At 42.5% G+C, this 19,626-nt stretch overlaps 1 non-coding gene across 1 annotated transcript; it reads left to right on the forward strand.

The window, feature by feature from the left end:
- Window positions 1-18,936: 18,936 nt before the first annotated feature.
- On the forward strand, window positions 18,937-19,043 carry LOC130716342 (small nucleolar RNA R71). Its single transcript, XR_009011960.1, has one exon. It is a non-coding gene; the product is annotated as a small nucleolar RNA R71 (small nucleolar RNA).
- The last annotated feature ends 583 nt before the right edge of the window (window positions 19,044-19,626 follow it).

Here is a 19,626-nt window from a genome sequence, read left to right on the forward strand (position 1 = left end):
GAGTATCACATACTCGGAAACTACCGGTTTCCCGGACTTATCCCCAGGATAGCCCAACACTTAGGCATGTCAAGTCGATCCAACCCCTTGGGTTGAACATACGGACTCGCACACGCAACTTCCACAATTAGGCATGTCGAGTCGATCCAACCCCTCGGGATGAACATACGGACTCGCACACGCAACAAATGACAACGCCAAGTCGGTTCACTCAAAAGAGTCGAACATACGGACATTGCGCGTGTCCAATGACTATCGCCGAATCGATCCAATCCATCGGATTGAACATACGGATCCGCGCGAGTCGAAAGGTTATCGCTGAATCGATCCAATCCCTCGGATTGAACATACGGATTCACGCGAGGTAAAATGGCAATCGCTGAATCGATCCAATCCCTCTGATTGAACATACGGACTCACGCGTGCCTGAGTGACTACCGCCGAATCGATCCAATCCATCGGATTGAATATACGGATTCGCGCGTGTCGAAAAGTTGTCGCTGAATCGATCCAATCCCTCGGATTGAACATACGGATTCACGCGAGTCGAAAGGTTATCGCTGAATCGATCCAATCCCTCGGATTGAACATACGGATTCACTCGTGCCTGAGTGACTACCGCCGAATCGATCCAATCCATCGGATTGAATATACGGATTCGCGCGTGTCAACAATTATTGCCGAATCGGCCCAACCCGTCGGGTTTGGACATACGGATTCGCGCCGCAAAGTCGAAGATACACCCAACAACATAGCTGCTCCAACAGCACAACCACAATAGCTGCTCCAACAGCACAACAACAACCGCTGCTCCAACAGCACCACAACATCTACATACTCGAAGCCCCTCAACTTTCTCAATGCTGGGATCCGACGACACTTCTCGTTTTCCAAAACTATGATTTGCATCCAAAGCTTCCTTCCGAGATTATTACCATTACTTAAAGATTTAGAGGTTGTTTAATGTCTTATGAGTTTTCTTTACAAAATAATTATCCTTTTAGTCTTATCGCGAATCCTATAAGTTCTCGGGATCTCCTAATCCCCAAATGACTCCAGAGAATGTCTCGATCCATACAACACCACAACAAGGCCCGAATCTCATTCGTCCTTTCAAGCTTTCTCAAAACTCTCAAAATAAAATCGGCATGACCTGCCCGCTTTTCTCACCGTTCAGAAACTCAGATTATAGTGCAAAAGCAAAATTAACTCATCATAATCAATCAACATGTCATATGTCAATATCTTAAGCAATAACCACATAGCACCTAGCATATAGGGCATGCACCACACATCCTAAATTACCCAATTAGCACTTAGCATGTCATTCACTCATCAAAAACATTCAGTAGATGCATCATCTACATTGTCAGCCGAAGCCTCAGAAAACATTTTCCAATCACACACAATTCCAGTGCATAAACAGTAAACAATGTCGAAACATCGACCCTAAGCATTAACTAGAGATTCAGTGAGAAGCCCTCACCTGAAGGTTCTCCAGAATTATCTTCTAACTCTTCCTCACAAGCAAAGCGTTGCTCCTCAGGAAATTCCTCAAAAGTTCCTTTAAAGCAAAGTCACAGAAATACTATCAGAATCTATCAAAAACTAAGCTATCGATACTTACTAAGGTTACTCGAAGTAATCTATACTCTAAGGTACGATAATCTAGCGCGAAAGACAAGTTTTCGGAAAAGGAAATTTTCCTCCACCTCCCCTATAGGCCTCGGCCACTTTAGGTAATTATGGGGCTCGATTTTTCTTCGATCAAACTTGGTTCCTATGCTTTCATAAGCCGTAACTAAGGGTATTCTGAACTCGGAAAAATTATCGGATCAAAAACTGTCGCAGGGGTATTTTGGTCATGATTTTTAACTTAGGATTTTCAAAACTGAAATCCCAAAAATAAAATTTTGCAGGGACGTCACCAACGACGTTTATGACAACTAATCCTACTAGCACTAAGCTAAGGCGATAGTTTTCAGCCTAAAGGTTGAAGCTTTACCCAAAAACTCCAAAAATGGGTATTTAAGGCTAAAATTGATTCCGGCGGAATTCCGGCGACATAACGGAAAATCTAATCCGGCAGAAGTGATCTTTGGCACATATATAAGAGGTTTAGAATCAGAAATGAAAGATTCAGGATAGTTTTGCAAAAACCCATAAACTATCCACTCAGAAAACTCTACAGAAAAGCTATGGAAAAAGCGATCAGAGGTAAGGATTAGCGACTATACCTCGAAACCTTGAAGCAGCAACTGATTAATCAACGATCAAGCAAGGATTGAACAAAATCTTCTTCTCCTTCTTCCTTGGTGAACTCGCGGCTTTGAGAGAGAAAATGGAGGATGTAAGACCTGGATTTTCAGAACAAGTTAAGTTTCCGACTCACGCGTAGAATCAGTGTAAGCGTGACAGGAGTTTGATATTTGAGGAAGATTAATGAAGAAGAAAGTTCAGGAATTGCTTGAGGAATGTTGCGTAGTTGTTTTCGGAGTTAGTGCGAGTCGTCTGCACACTTGCCTTAGGGCGAGCGTGTCCAGAATAGACTATTTCGCTCTTAAAGCAACGTTTTGAGTGAGATTTCGAACTCTCGGAAAATTTAAAGATTCTCTTTATTTTTCCATCGACCAGCGTTTCATTTCGGAACTCTGGACTGTACGCACGATAGGTTTCACTTTTCGGATGTCCGCCGACGCTAATTTCTTTGCTTCGAAACCCTATTTTCGAGCAATGGATGAAGACTTTTTCTATTCGGGACTTCTAACGAAGATTCCGTCCGCGTTGCCAGATTTGTTTCGACGTTTCCAATCTTTCTTCAGTAGGAAGTTTTGTCGTTTGAGCATCACAGCAAAAAGTAGTTTTTCGGGGCAGATTAACCGACACCGCTTTTGAGTTTTTCGATATCGTTTTTCCCAAATCCTAGATATTTGTTTTGAGTTCTGGAATTCCGACGCCAGAATCTCTCTTAGAATTTCTCGGTGATCGTGCTGCAAAAATCGGAATCGCGAAATTTTCATTTTCCCGCGATTTCACCCGCCTATAAATAGCGCGAAAAAGCAAAATCCTCTCATTTTCTTTCCATTTGTGGCTGATTTCGTGGGGAGCAAGGGGGGAGGGGATTTCCGCGAAAACTTGACCAATCTTCGTGCAGTTCGTCCCTACTTCTAGGTATCGAGGTAACTAACACGATTCCTGCCTCTGATTTCTGTTTCTGCTGAGTTTCTGAAGTCGTTTCTGTGCTCTAAGTTTTGAGCTTTTTCTAAAATTGTCCGATTTCTCTGATTTCTCGCTTGGGTTATGTTCCTTATGTTCCCCTGAGCCTAAAACCTCTGTCAGTAAACTCTGATTGCGATTCAGTTGTCCAGGATCTGAAAAATTGACTCAAAACTCTTTTTGTCTCACATTTCGAAACTTTATTGTCGTAAAGCTATAATCTGACTTCGTGCCTTTAGGATTTGTTGTCACGGATGTCATGAGGATCGTTACTGTCAAATCTGTTTTCAGAACTGATAACTTTGAAGTTTTGAGCCTTTATTTTGGACCAAAATGCCCCTGCGTAGTCGTATTTCGACCCGATTGTCCGAAAATTGTTCCGACAGTTTCTTTGCCTTAGTTTTACCCTAAAACTACCTTGTAAACTGATTTGATCGAAGAAAAAGAGCCGAAGCCCTTTTCTCCTTATGGCCGTGGGTTTTCCTAAGGGGGGGGAAGTTTTTCGGTTTCGAAAACTTGTCTTTTCGTACCTGATTGTCGTATTCTGAAGCTTTTATGCTTTGTCTATCGTTTATGTATTGTTTTGCGATCGAGCTAATCGATTTTGTTTGGATTCTGCTTTGTTTTTCCCCGAGGTTCAGTTGAAGGAACTTTGGAAGACTCAGAGCTATTGTTTGAGGAGAACTTTGCTTACGAAGCTGGAACAGCTCGAGGTTAGGGCAACTTACATATATTAGCTATGATTGCATGATAGGCGTCGATAAATTCGACTTATGCTTTGTCTGATGTTGTTTATGATGTTGAGTTGATGTTATGATGCTTTTCCATAACTTGTGATGTTGTGCTTCTGTTGGATTGAGCGTTTTGACGCAACTTCGGAGTGGAGGTTCATTGATCTGGTGATCTTTGATATCTCGGGTTGGATGAACAACCCTAGGCAAGTCCAAATGTGGGGTTTGAGACTTAGCCATTTGTTGGGATTCGTTGGAATTCCTAGACTTTCCCCGGGAAGTGTATTTTGGGTGGTTGATTTTTGGAAACTTAGAATGATAGAGCTTTCGAAAAATAAAGACTTGGGAAACTTAGACTTTGAGAAATAAACTCATAACTTGGCTAATTCGAATTGAAACAATTTTTATTAACGTTTAAGCATAGGAGAACTGAAGGGGAAAATATTTACGAAAGGCGGGGAAAAGTTGACTTATGTTGTGGGTTTTGTGGTGGGAGTTGTGTTGTATTGACCGACACTAACTCCAAGTCGTGTTGTATTGACCGACACTGACTCTGGTTTTGATAATCATATTGCACACGTGCATATACGCGATGAAGTGCCAAGCAGAGTACTTCGGTATAACAGGAAGTAACGATCAGCCATGCAGAGTTGAATCGGTCCTGACTATATCTGGCACAACAGGAGGTAACGATCATCCATGTAGAGTTGCATCGTGCCTGTTGATGTTCGGCATAGCAAGCAGAAATGGTCAAACCATGTAGAGTTTGTATCGTCTTGACTATAGCCAAAGGTGATAAGCGACGCCCGAGCAGAAATGGTTAAACACGAGGCCAGTGTTACGACCGTCTCGAGGTGCCCAGCCTATAAGTGGCAATACCGTTGGTTTGTCCCGTCGCCAAGCAGAGTGACGTCGTTGATTTGTTCCGTCGCCAAGCAGAGTGACGTTGTTGATTTGTTCCGTCGCCAAGCAGAGTGACGTTGTTGTTCTGTCCCGTCGCCAAGCAGAGTGACGTTATTCGGATTTGTGTCAGCATATTCTGTACTGGCACACAATGCATCTTATTATGACTGAATTGTGTAAGAGATTTGATAACATGCTATGTATAAACCTTAGGGTAAGCAGTGCATAACTTATATGTATATATACAACATATATATATATACCCCTTTTATCGCATGTTGATTGTATATCTATTGTATTCTGTAAGTTGACCCTAGCGCCTTGGCTTTGTTTGTATGTTTGTGCTTGGGCGGTCGGCCTGCTGCCAGGCGTCCGTCAGCCGGTTCGTGATGATTCGTTGTGCGGGAAAGACCCGGAGCGGAACGACTATTACTGAAGCTTTCGACGAGGACCCGGACTTCATGACTGTTCGAGGGAGGGTCGATGATAGTAGTGTGGGTTATGGGTGGTTAGAGCCTTTTGAGTTAGTTGTTACTGTAATAGCTCTGATTCGTCATTCATATTTTGGGACAGGGTAGGTTCCCGACGCATGGCTTTTGTGTGGTTCTCTTACTGAGGGATCACAGTGAGTCAGTCGGACCATAGGGGTCTTTGCTTAGGCCATTTTGAGGCCGACTTCCTCCTAGTGGTTTGTAATTATGATTTTCTCACTCACACATCTGGATCTGTAACTATTTGCCTACGGGCACACTACTTTGGAGTCACTGCGAGTGCGCGTGACGGGAGAGTGCAGCTGAGGTGGTACATGTGTATATATTTGTATATTGGTTAGTTAGTGTTGGGGTTATGTCTTTATTTCTCTATTGCTTGATTTAAAAGGAATCAAACGAAAAAAAAAATTACCTGTTTTCAGCGTGAAGTCTATTTTTGGTTACTAAAGTGACACCTGGAAATCGGGGTGTTACATTGTGGTATCAGAGCTTAGTCGAGTCTTTTGGGAGTCTTTGGGGAATAGGTCTTCTGTGCTAGGTTGTGTGACTCTGCAAAGAGTGAAAATTGATTGTCTGCAGAGCGATTTTCGCTCTAATTGCTTGCGTTACTACTCAATCGGATTGAGTGGTTTGTCTAGTGCTACCGTATGGTTAGTACTAATCGGACGTTCGATGGGATATAGGATGGTGGATCTTAACCGGATGGCGGAGGCTACACGTGAGCATCATCAACGACTGATGGCGACAGCAATGTATCAATAAAGAGGAATGAACCGAATTGGAGCTGGGGGACCAATGAGGTCAGGTTCCCAAGGCTACAACGGAAGGAAGAGTTACCATAAGTGGGGACCATATCAGCGTTCCGAGGGAAGAAATCTTATCTCAAGAGAGTACAAACCGACGACTGCTGATACTGGGAGGGAAGCCAGTTGGTGACAAAGGAGTGACATGTACTCGTTGCAGAAAGTTTGGGCATTTTGCTAACAAATGCTCAGTGATTGGACGGAGATGCTTCAAGTGTAACCGAGAGGGGCATCTAGCTGTGAACTGCAAGACCAAAGAAAGTCTATGCTTCAATTGCAACCAACCGGGACATTTCTCCCAAGATTGCAAGGCACTCAGGGGCGAATCATCAGGGAATGTTGGGAAAGGAAAACAACTTGCTACAGAGGAAAGGATTCATATCAAGGGAGGAGCAAGAGTTGAGGAGTCGAACGAGGAAGAACGTGGGAACGATGGTAATATTTTAACTGTTCTCGTATTCTAGAATAACTTACTCTTTTCTCTTCGAAGCGAGTGTGACGCGCCTAACTTGTATTTACTACTTAGACTATGATCCTATGATTATTATCCCTAGTAGGACCTTATTCGAAGTTGCTCGTGATTTAACTATAGAGGTTACACGAGATCTAGAATAGCACGCGGAGCTAGGGAGTTGTTTTACCGAGGCGTTGATAAGGAAGCTAGGATCTCAGGGAAATTCCTTATGGGTACGAATCGTAGGATTTTAGGGCGTTTAGTTTTGAAGCGGAGTCGTTAGAGGATCTTTCGGCAAAAGGGATTCATTCGACCGAGTGTTTCACCGTGGGGAGCGCCAGTGTTGTTAGTCAAGAAGAAGGACGGAAGGTCGAGATCGTGGGTGGATTATCGACAATTGAACAAGGCGACGATCAAGAACAGATACCCGTTGCCGAGGATAGATGATTTGATGGACCAACTACGAGGGGCTACCGTATTTTCCAAGATAGATTTGAGATCAGGCTATCGTCGGATCAGAGTGAAGATTGAGGATATACCGAAGACTGCTTTCAGGACACGTTAAGGACACTACGAGTACCTAGTGATGCCGTTTGGAGTGACGAATGTACCTGCTGTTTTCATGGATTACATGAACCGCATCTTTCAGGAGTTCTTAGATCGGCGTGTGGTGGTGTTTATTGAGGACATATTGATCTATTCGAAGGACGCGAATAAACATGAAGGACATTTGCGCCAAGTTTTACAATTGTTGAGAGAGAAAAAGCTGTATGAGAACCCTTCCAAGTGTGAATTCTGGCTGGAGGAAGTCAATTTCTTAGGCCATGCTATCTCGAAGGAGGGCATAGCTGTGGATCCGGCGAAAGTGGAGACTGTTTTGGCTTGGGAGCAACCGAAGATGGTGACAGAGATCAGAAGTTCTGTGGATTTAGCTGGATATTATAGACGCTTCATTGAGGGATTTGCCAAGATTGTTGGACCTTTGACTCAATTGACGAGGAAGGATTAATCTTTTACATGGATTGAGGGTGTGTGGTTCCGTAGCAGAATCGTTAGGAACTTGATATCAGGATAATTGTGGTTACTGGATGTTAGGATCTCATTGTCTGTTCCAGTGGGTTTTTCTAAATTTCCACCTTCGATGTATTAGGCCTGATCAACCTAATATTGAGGGGGTGATATTCGGAATCACAACTGGTTATGGACTTTGATAGAAGGATGTGTAAGATGAATTTGAATTGATTGAGGATTAGTCGGATTTGGGAGGAAAGTTCGTGTTAAGCATTTGATTGTACAAGATTAAGATTTGAACCTTTGGAAGTTGATGATTTTCGTATAGACATTGATTGGTTAGTTCGTGTGATTACTCCAAGTAGAGGTAGACTAAGCCAATAGAATTGATGTTGGAAAATCTTTAAGTATTTTCTCGGAAGTTATGAAGTCATAGGTTATGTGATTTCTGACGTGGGATTATTAGAGATTAGATAGGTTGGATTTAATATCCGGTTATAGATGATTGTTTGATGGTAGCGAGATTGAGAAGAATTAACTCTGAACTAGATTGTTATAGTCGAGTTCGAGGAATAAGTTTTGCTAAGCGTTGGATTAATATGTGGAGACATTATAGTCTTAAGAGATGAATTTTCGCTTGAAAAGTGTTGAATTAATGATTAAGTTGGAGAAAGAAAGTTTTAGCATAAGTTGAATACTTGAGGTTGGTGATATGGATTCCAAGGAAATATGCTGAGATTACTAAGTGAGATTTACTAAGTTGGATTGAAATCTTAGGGTTAAGATTGAATCTTGAGAGTCGAGAATCGCATACGAGTAAGAGATCTTACAGTTGTAGCTGTGACAATAGGAGTTGAATCTTAGAAGAATGAAGACCTGGAGATGGGTTTCGGGTTAAGACCATTGAGGTATAATATAAGAGTGATCTTGAAGTAAATGAATCTTGGGTTGTGTAGGGTCATAAGGTTGGTTATAAGTTGGTGATCGATTGATGTTGATCATGAGGTTGCAGACATAATGAGCCATGTGATATGATTTGAATGATGTTAGCATAATAAGTTGTGGATGTGAAAGCATGACGACACTGGTCAGGTCGTTTGGGTAAGTGAAGGAGTTATAGTTTTTAAGAAACGGATATTCATTTAAGAAGTATTGAAGGATTAAAGGACATTAGAGGACCAAACTTGGAGAAGGTTTAGGTTTTAAATCTATGAATGTCTGTCTAAGGTGTGAAGGACTCAAAGTTTGTCAGAATTTGATTGGGAGATTAAGAAGTTGATTGACGAGATGGTGGTTGAGTCCCAAAAGGAGGGTGTTGGTGTTAAGATGAATACTTGAAGTTGTTATGTTTGGACAAGTTTCTTAGAGCTTAAGAGTGGATGAAACTTTGTTATGGATTTTGATGATGCATATTACGGTTAACAAGTGAATTTTACTAAGGTTGAATGAGAATCCTAGGGCTAAGGTTGACCTAGTGAGCTGAGATTCATGTACACATACGAGATTTAGTGGTGTTAGCGGTTACGATAGAGTTAAATCTCAGAATGTTGAAGGATCGGATGATAAGATGGCTAGTTAAGTCCCTTGAGGTATAGTTATGATGTAATCTACTAGAGGATAAGTCTCGATTTATGCGAAGTGTTAGGGATTTCAGTAAGTGTAAATAGGTTTGAGTGAGGGAAGTTCTAAGGAAGAAGACGATAATAATGGATTGTTAGATATTAAGAAGAGGATTATCTTATAAGTTGTTGGTAACTTGATGTTGAAGGGGATAAGATTAGTGAAGGACAAGAAATAAGGGCATAAGTCGATTTTTAATTCGAATGGTGACTAAGTAGGAGATTGATTTCATTGTGCGAGTGATGATAGTTACGAAGTTGGATGTGACGTTAATGGACTATTAGATTCCAACGCAATGTTTCGTCTAAGAGTTATCGAACGAACAAGTGATGGACTGTAGATGAAGATCACGAGGACAAGTTGAGTATCTACTTTGAGATGACAGAGAGGCACTGAGTTTAAGAAGAATTCCGGACGACCGAAAGTAAAGAAGTAAGTGGCTAAGGTTGTGCGACTGCACGGAATGCCAACCGGTATCATTTCAAGCAGAGGTCCGACGCAAGTAATCGAGTCAGACGACATGAGGTTGAATGATGTTTTGTCTTTTGAGACGCCGATAGTTAGCAGTGGGGATAGAAGAGTGAAACAGTTAAGGGGAAGGCAGATTGCTTAAGTAAAGATTTTGAGGAACAATGACACAGGCACTACTACATGGGAATTGGAAGATAAGATCAAGGAACTGTATTCCGAACTTTTTGCAGAGCTCTGAGTTTCGAGGACGAAACTTTCTTTTTGGAGGGGAGTATTGTAAGACCTGGATTTTCAGAACAAGTTAAGTTTCCGACTCACGCGTAGAATCAGTGTAAGCGTGACAGGAGTTTGATATTTGAGGAAGATTAATGAAGAAGAAAGTTCAGGAATTGCTTGAGGAATGTTGCGTAGTTGTTTTCGGAGTTAGTGCGAGTCGTCTGCACACTTGCCTTAGGGCGAGCGTGTCCAGAATAGACTATTTCGCTCTTAAAGCAACGTTTTGAGTGAGATTTCGAACTCTCGGAAAATTTAAAGATTCTCTTTATTTTTCCATCGACCAGCGTTTCATTTCGGAACTCTGGACTGTACGCACGATAGGTTTCACTTTTCGGATGTCCGCCGACGCTAATTTCTTTGCTTCGAAACCCTATTTTCGAGCAATGGATGAAGACTTTTTCTATTCGGGACTTCTAACGAAGATTCCGTCCGCGTTGCCAGATTTGTTTCGACGTTTCCAATCTTTCTTCAGTAGGAAGTTTTGTCGTTTGAGCATCACAGCAAAAAGTAGTTTTTCGGGGCAGATTAACCGACACCGCTTTTGAGTTTTTCGATATCGTTTTTCCCAAATCCTAGATATTTGTTTTGAGTTCTGGAATTCCGACGCCAGAATCTCTCTTAGAATTTCTCGGTGATCGTGCTGCAAAAATCGGAATCGCGAAATTTTCATTTTCCCGCGATTTCACCCGCCTATAAATAGCGCGAAAAAGCAAAATCCTCTCATTTTCTTTCCATTTGTGGCTGATTTCGTGGGGAGCAAGGGGGGAGGGGATTTCCGCGAAAACTTGACCAATCTTCGTGCAGTTCGTCCCTACTTCTAGGTATCGAGGTAACTAACACGATTCCTGCCTCTGATTTCTGTTTCTGCTGAGTTTCTGAAGTCGTTTCTGTGCTCTAAGTTTTGAGCTTTTTCTAAAATTGTCCGATTTCTCTGATTTCTCGCTTGGGTTATGTTCCTTATGTTCCCCTGAGCCTAAAACCTCTGTCAGTAAACTCTGATTGCGATTCAGTTGTCCAGGATCTGAAAAATTGACTCAAAACTCTTTTTGTCTCACATTTCGAAACTTTATTGTCGTAAAGCTATAATCTGACTTCGTGCCTTTAGGATTTGTTGTCACGGATGTCATGAGGATCGTTACTGTCAAATCTGTTTTCAGAACTGATAACTTTGAAGTTTTGAGCCTTTATTTTGGACCAAAATGCCCCTGCGTAGTCGTATTTCGACCCGATTGTCCGAAAATTGTTCCGACAGTTTCTTTGCCTTAGTTTTACCCTAAAACTACCTTGTAAACTGATTTGATCGAAGAAAAAGAGCCGAAGCCCTTTTCTCCTTATGGCCGTGGGTTTTCCTAAGGGGGGGGAAGTTTTTCGGTTTCGAAAACTTGTCTTTTCGTACCTGATTGTCGTATTCTGAAGCTTTTATGCTTTGTCTATCGTTTATGTATTGTTTTGCGATCGAGCTAATCGATTTTGTTTGGATTCTGCTTTGTTTTTCCCCGAGGTTCAGTTGAAGGAACTTTGGAAGACTCAGAGCTATTGTTTGAGGAGAACTTTGCTTACGAAGCTGGAACAGCTCGAGGTTAGGGCAACTTACATATATTAGCTATGATTGCATGATAGGCGTCGATAAATTCGACTTATGCTTTGTCTGATGTTGTTTATGATGTTGAGTTGATGTTATGATGCTTTTCCATAACTTGTGATGTTGTGCTTCTGTTGGATTGAGCGTTTTGACGCAACTTCGGAGTGGAGGTTCATTGATCTGGTGATCTTTGATATCTCGGGTTGGATGAACAACCCTAGGCAAGTCCAAATGTGGGGTTTGAGACTTAGCCATTTGTTGGGATTCGTTGGAATTCCTAGACTTTCCCCGGGAAGTGTATTTTGGGTGGTTGATTTTTGGAAACTTAGAATGATAGAGCTTTCGAAAAATAAAGACTTGGGAAACTTAGACTTTGAGAAATAAACTCATAACTTGGCTAATTCGAATTGAAACAATTTTTATTAACGTTTAAGCATAGGAGAACTGAAGGGGAAAATATTTACGAAAGGCGGGGAAAAGTTGACTTATGTTGTGGGTTTTGTGGTGGGAGTTGTGTTGTATTGACCGACACTAACTCCAAGTCGTGTTGTATTGACCGACACTGACTCTGGTTTTGATAATCATATTGCACACGTGCATATACGCGATGAAGTGCCAAGCAGAGTACTTCGGTATAACAGGAAGTAACGATCAGCCATGCAGAGTTGAATCGGTCCTGACTATATCTGGCACAACAGGAGGTAACGATCATCCATGTAGAGTTGCATCGTGCCTGTTGATGTTCGGCATAGCAAGCAGAAATGGTCAAACCATGTAGAGTTTGTATCGTCTTGACTATAGCCAAAGGTGATAAGCGACGCCCGAGCAGAAATGGTTAAACACGAGGCCAGTGTTACGACCGTCTCGAGGTGCCCAGCCTATAAGTGGCAATACCGTTGGTTTGTCCCGTCGCCAAGCAGAGTGACGTCGTTGATTTGTTCCGTCGCCAAGCAGAGTGACGTTGTTGATTTGTTCCGTCGCCAAGCAGAGTGACGTTGTTGTTCTGTCCCGTCGCCAAGCAGAGTGACGTTATTCGGATTTGTGTCAGCATATTCTGTACTGGCACACAATGCATCTTATTATGACTGAATTGTGTAAGAGATTTGATAACATGCTATGTATAAACCTTAGGGTAAGCAGTGCATAACTTATATGTATATATACAACATATATATATATACCCCTTTTATCGCATGTTGATTGTATATCTATTGTATTCTGTAAGTTGACCCTAGCGCCTTGGCTTTGTTTGTATGTTTGTGCTTGGGCGGTCGGCCTGCTGCCAGGCGTCCGTCAGCCGGTTCGTGATGATTCGTTGTGCGGGAAAGACCCGGAGCGGAACGACTATTACTGAAGCTTTCGACGAGGACCCGGACTTCATGACTGTTCGAGGGAGGGTCGATGATAGTAGTGTGGGTTATGGGTGGTTAGAGCCTTTTGAGTTAGTTGTTACTGTAATAGCTCTGATTCGTCATTCATATTTTGGGACAGGGTAGGTTCCCGACGCATGGCTTTTGTGTGGTTCTCTTACTGAGGGATCACAGTGAGTCAGTCGGACCATAGGGGTCTTTGCTTAGGCCATTTTGAGGCCGACTTCCTCCTAGTGGTTTGTAATTATGATTTTCTCACTCACACATCTGGATCTGTAACTATTTGCCTACGGGCACACTACTTTGGAGTCACTGCGAGTGCGCGTGACGGGAGAGTGCAGCTGAGGTGGTACATGTGTATATATTTGTATATTGGTTAGTTAGTGTTGGGGTTATGTCTTTATTTCTCTATTGCTTGATTTAAAAGGAATCAAACGAAAAAAAAAAATTACCTGTTTTCAGCGTGAAGTCTATTTTTGGTTACTAAAGTGACACCTGGAAATCGGGGTGTTACAGAGGAAAATTTGAGTTTTTCTTCCTTTCTTTGCTATATATAAAGGTTGGAAATTCGCGGGAAAATGAAAGTTTCGCGAATCTGATTTTTCCGGCGTCATTCTCCGTGAATTAATAGATATGTTTTGGCAAAAGAATTCCAAAACTATAAAGAGGTCTCCTTGTATTTTTGGCAACTAATGCATAGTCGGTATAAAACTATTTTACCCGATAAGTTGCTTTTTGCATCGAATGTCGGAATAGAAAACTTCCTTCGGAAGAAAGGTTGAAATCATCAAGAGAAATGGGTGTACGCGTGTAGAATATTCATTTGAAGCTCTGAATAGATAAAGTCCCCGTAGTCGGGTGATTCTAGGGTTTTGAAATACCAGGGATTCGGTTTCGGCAAACTTCCGATGATTGGAATCGGACGTTCGTAGATCCTAGAGTTTCGCCTCGAAACGATTGTGTTATATGGAAAAAGAGAAGTTCTAACATTTCTCTGAAGATTTTTGGAATTAACTGCCATCGTACCTAAAAGTGAAAATTAGCTATATACTAGGGTTTCTGACCTAGGTTTAAGCGTATAACGATCGTGCTATAACTTTTATCGACTTCGATACGATCCTTTGGCTTTTCCTGAACTTTCTCCTTCATAAATTTATTTCATTTGGTAAACTCTTGTTCAGGTTTCCTTTCACGATACATCAAGCCTAATCGTAAATGGAAATCTCTTCCACTTATTCTAAGCTTAAAAACTTGGGTCTTACAAAAGGAATCAAATTTGAGGCTATACAAAGGAACTCTGGTGGGGTTCACAGGAGATCGTGTCAACGTACGAGGTTACATGGAAATACCAACCGCCTTCGGCGAGGAGGAATTCGTCAAGAAATTCCGAGTCAAGTACCTTGTGCTAGCCTGTAGAGCGAATTACAACGCACTCTTGGGGCGGGATACCCTCAACAACTTATGTGTTGTGATTTCCACCGCCCATTTAACTATTAAGTATCCAGCTTGCAATGAGAAAGTTGGAGTTATGCATGTGGATCAAAATGTAGCAAGGGAGTGCTATCTCTATGGGAGGAAGGCCGCCAAGGAAAGTCATCGAATCACAGAAATTTTTCCATAGGAAGGTTTCACTTTGGACCCAAGAGATGACGTTGTTGATTTCCGCCCACAGCCTTTGGAAGAAACTAAGTCAGCACAAGTTAAAGATAAGGTATTAAAAATCGGCAGTAGTTTGACAAAGGATCAAGAGGAGCGGTTGATCGGCCTTCTGGGCGATAACTTAGATTTGTTTGCTTGGACGATCAATGATGTACCAGGGATTGATCCCAACATAATCACTCACAAGTTGGCTATACGGCCAGGGGCGAAGCCAGTCATTCAGACGAGGCGGAGAATGAGCGAAGAAAAAGATAAGGCGGTGCAAGTAGAAACTGAAAAACTAATCGAAGCTCAGTTTATTCGTGAAGTACAGTATCCGACTTGGCTCTCCAATGTAGTAATGGTCAAAAAAGCAAATGGGAAGTGGAGAATGTGCACAGATTACACAAGCTTGAACAAGGTGTGTCCAAAAGACTCTTATCCCCTGTCTAATGTGGATAAGTTGGTAGACAGGGCTTCTGGAAATGAACTTCTAAGCCTCATGGATGCCTATTATGGGTACAATCAAATCATGATGCATCCCACAGATGAAGAGAGCATGGCGTTCATGACAAACCAGACAAATTACTGCTACAAAACAATGTCTTTTGGTTTGAAAAATGCAGGCGCTACTTATCAGTGCCTAATGGATTAGATTTTTTCAAACCAAGTTGGAAGGAATATGGAGATCTATGTTGATGATATGATCGTCAAGTCCGCCAAATCGGGCGAGCATGGTGAAGATCTCAAGGAAGCATTTGCTCAATTAAGGAAATACCGCATGAAGTTAAATCCTGAGAAATGCTCTTTCGGGATCCAAGGAGGAAAATTTTTAGGGTTCATGATAACATCAAGAGGAATAGAAGTAAACCCAGATAAGTGTAAGGCGATCTTGGAGATGAAAAGCCCAGCAAATATCAAGGAAGTGCAATGGTTAACAAAACGACTGGCTGCCCTAGCTCGCTTCTTGCCAATGGCAGGTGATAATGCAGCTCCATTCTTCACATGCTTGAAAAAGAACTCAACATTTCAATGGACTGAAGCATGTGAACAAGCTTTTACTGAGTTAAAAAAGTTATTAGCAACACCGCCCGTGCTATCCAAGCCCACACCAGATGTTCCTTTGATACTCTACCTGGCGGTCACAGACAAGTCAGTACATTGTTGCTTCAAGAGGAGGAGAAAAAGTATAAAATTATTTATTTTGTTAGCCACACCCTGCAAGGCGCTGAATTACGATACCAGAAAATCAAAACGGCAGCTTTCGCAATCCTAAAAACGGCGAGACGTCTCAGGCCATATTTCCAAAGATTCCAAGTCAAAGTTAAAACTGACATTCCCCTAAGGCAAGTACTACAAAAGCCTGATTTGTCAGGACGATTAGTCAGTTGGTCAGTAGAGCTATCTGAATATGATATACAATATGAGCCATGAGGACAAGTTACAATCCAAAGCTTGATCGATTTTGTGGCGGAATTAGCGCCCACCGAAGGCGAGGGAGCAATCGGAGAGTGGATCTTGTCTGTTGAAGGATCTTCCAACGACAAGGGAAGTGGAGCAGGAATAACTATTGAAAGCCCGGACAAGATGGTCATCGAGCAATCTCTGAAATTCGAATTTAAAGCGAGCAACAACCAATCAGAGTATGAAGCATTGATAGCCGGATTGAGACTCGCCATAGAATTGGGAGTTCAAAAATTGTTCATCAAAGGTGATTCATAACTGGTGGTTAAGCGAGTAAAGGGGGAGTACCAGGTAAAGGATCCACGACTTTCAAAATACTTGGAAATCGTGCACAGGCTAATGATGGAAATAGAAAAAATTAGAATAGAGCATATCCCAAGAAGCCAAAATGAGAGGGCGGACGTACTAGCAAAATCGGCTAGCACGGGACGGTTGGGCAATTATCAAACAGTCATCCAGGACACCCTTCCTCGCCCCAGTATTGACCTAGTGGAGATCAAAATAAAGGCGGTAAAAGCAGTGATAGAGGGCGAACCTTCATGGATGGAACCAATAAAAATTTTTCTCCAAAATCCTCCGAAGGAAGATAATTTGAACACGAGGGAATTATGTCAGTTTCTACACGCTGGTAGGCGACGAGTTATACCGGCGGGGAATTATGTCACCATTACTCAAATGTGTAGACATTGGGTTCATGAAGGAGTATGCTTCCAGCCACATAGGAGGGCGATCTTTGGCAGTGAAAGTACTAAGAGCAGGATTTTACTGGCCAACAATGAAGAAAGACTGTTTGGAGTATGTTAAAAGGTGTGACAAGTGCCAAGTTTTCTCCGACTTTCATAAAGCCCCGCCTGAACAATTGACGACCATGATGGCACCTTGGCCGTTTGCTATGTGGGGGACTGACATTTTAGGACCATTCCCAGTAGCAAAGGCACAGATAAAATATATTATTGTGGCAGTTGACTATTTTACTAAGTGGATAGAAGTGGAAGCATTGGCGACCAATACGGACGCCAAAGTTAGAAACTTTTTGTGGCGGCGGATAATATGCAGATCTGGTGTCCCCATGGCTTTGGTAATGAATAATGGGACTCAGTTCACTAGTAACTTGACAAGAGAATTTTGTGCAGACTTGGGAATTGAAATGCGGTTTGCATCAGTGGAACACCCTCAGACGAATGGGCAGGCGGAATCAGCCAACAAGGTCATTCTGAAAGGCTTGAAGAAAAATTGGATGAGGCGAAAGGTCTTTGGGCGGAAGAGTTACCAGGCATTCTATGAGCATACAACACGACTGAACAGACGAGTACGAAAGAAACGCCATATCGTTTAACTTCTGGAACTGATGCCATGCTTCAAGTAGAAATTGAGAATCAAAGTTGGCGAGTGGCCAGGTTTAATGAGGCTGACAATGAAGAAAATTTGATAGCAAACCTAATCATGTTACCTGAGGAGCAAAGGGAGGCGCACTTAAGGAACGAGTCTGGAAAGGTAAAGGTCGCCAGAAAGTTTGCAACAAAGGTGGTATCTAGAAGAATGAGGGCGCGAGATTTAGTGCTTCGAAAGAGAACAATACCTGACAAGCACAACAAACTCTCGCCCAATTGGGACGGATCTTACACGGTGCGATGTTGGGAACAGAGCTTATAAGCTGGAACAACTGAATGGAAAAAGGGTTCCACGAACGTGGAACGCCTCGCATTTAAAACAATATTTTAGTTAAGAGAAACAACAAAAATGAAAAAAGTCGCACTCTTTTTTCCTTTATGTAAGGTTTTTAATGAGGCGACAGATGTAAATGAAGGGACAATAGTTCCCATGTTTTGAAAGTCTATGAAAAAGTTATTCTAAGTGATTGTTGTTTATTATTAGCTCACAAACAAAAGAATGTATGCGGCGTGAATCGTATCAAGGTACAAGCTACCGCGAGTAATTCTTTCGGAATAAGAAAGTATCGCCACTGAGTATAAAAAGCCTTGGCAATTCTAGTGGCCACAAGAAACCAAACCTCGTCGAAAAATCGGCTAAGGTACACATACCTAAACATCGAAAAAACTCAGTAGATGGCAATAACCAAAAGCAACAACTTAATTGAAAGGAAATGAACTTCATTAAAACGGGTATCGCTCGATGACAAAATACAACAAGAAAGCATCAACTAAGCAAGATCTTCATTATTGGTGGTGGTATCTCGATTCATCATGGCATTAGGATCTTTTTCATTCTCGCCACCATCATTGTCGCCATGGCCTTGATCACCATCCTCGCCCTGGCCTTGGTCACCATTCTCGCCCTGGCCTTGGTCACCATTCTCTTCTTCCCCCTCCGATTCACTCTCAGAGTTGAACTTGGGAAATCGCTCTTGAGGTTGTCTTGAGCTTTGGCCTTGGAACCCTTGACTAGGAAATTGACTTTGAAAGCTACTTCTTTGCCCATTGTTGCTCTGCCTCCAAGATAAGTTGGGGTGGTTCCTCCATCCTGGATTATAAGTATTTGAGAATGGGTCATTCCGAGCTTGACCCATGGCCTTCACTTCCTCCTCCGGTCTAGTCTCGGTGCATTCTTCACTGTCATGTGGCCCTCCACAAGTCACACACTCCACTTTGGCAACTCGACCACCAATCACCTTGGTCATCTTCATTTGATTTTGAATTTCATTCATTTGCTTGGAGAGTTGCTTGTTGGAGGCCATGAGCTGATCATAAGCTTCAACCTCAAGGACTCCTCTTCGGGCTTGGCGTTCATTACTAGAGTTCATGGCTCTAATAGCCATTTTTTCAATCAACTCGTACCCAACTTGTGGAAGTAGGGCATCGAACTCTCCATTTGAGGCCGCATCCAAGCCAAACCTCGAAGAATATTGAAGACCATCATAGAACTTTGCCACTTGTTCAGCTTGGGCGAGGTTGTGTTGAGGACACCTCCTCAAGAGCTTTTTGAACCTCTCCCAAGCTTCATAGAGATTTTCATCGGTGGATTGAGCAAACGTCATGATGTCATTCTTAAGCTTTCTCAAGAGGGCTCTTGGAACAAATCTTGTGGTGAATTTCTCGGCTAGATCTTCCCAAGATGTAATGCTACCTTAGGGCTGTGAATTCAACCACTCTTCAGCAGTGTCCCTCAAAGAGAAAGGAAACAAACTCAAGCGGATGGTGTCCGCTGAAACATTTTGAACTCGATAAGTGTTGCAATTGCGGATGAACCGCTCCATGTGTGCATGAGGATCTTCAAGAGCACCTCCACCATACTGATTTTGGCTCACCAAGTTGATGAATGCCGGCCTCAGCTCAAAGTTTCCCGTGCCATCGGGGGAAACTATGCTGCCCGGATAATCGTAGCTCATGGCAGCCGAGGTGAGGTCTCTAAGAGAATGATTGGCATTCTCCGCTTCTTGCTCTTGAAGTCTTTGAGCAATAGCCTCTTGCACTCTTTCTTCAATGTGGGCTTGCAATTCCTCCTCCGTCATATGGACAGCCATGGCGGCTATCTCAGCAGCTCTTTGCTGAGCTCGACAACGATGGAGAGTACGCTCTGGCTCCGGATCAAACACCAACGGATCCGTGCCAAGTCTACCTTGCATAAACTGAAATCAC

The sequence above is a fragment of the Lotus japonicus genome, chromosome 4, assembly GCF_012489685.1.
Source record: "Lotus japonicus ecotype B-129 chromosome 4, LjGifu_v1.2".
NCBI lineage: Eukaryota > Viridiplantae > Streptophyta > Magnoliopsida > Fabales > Fabaceae > Lotus > Lotus japonicus.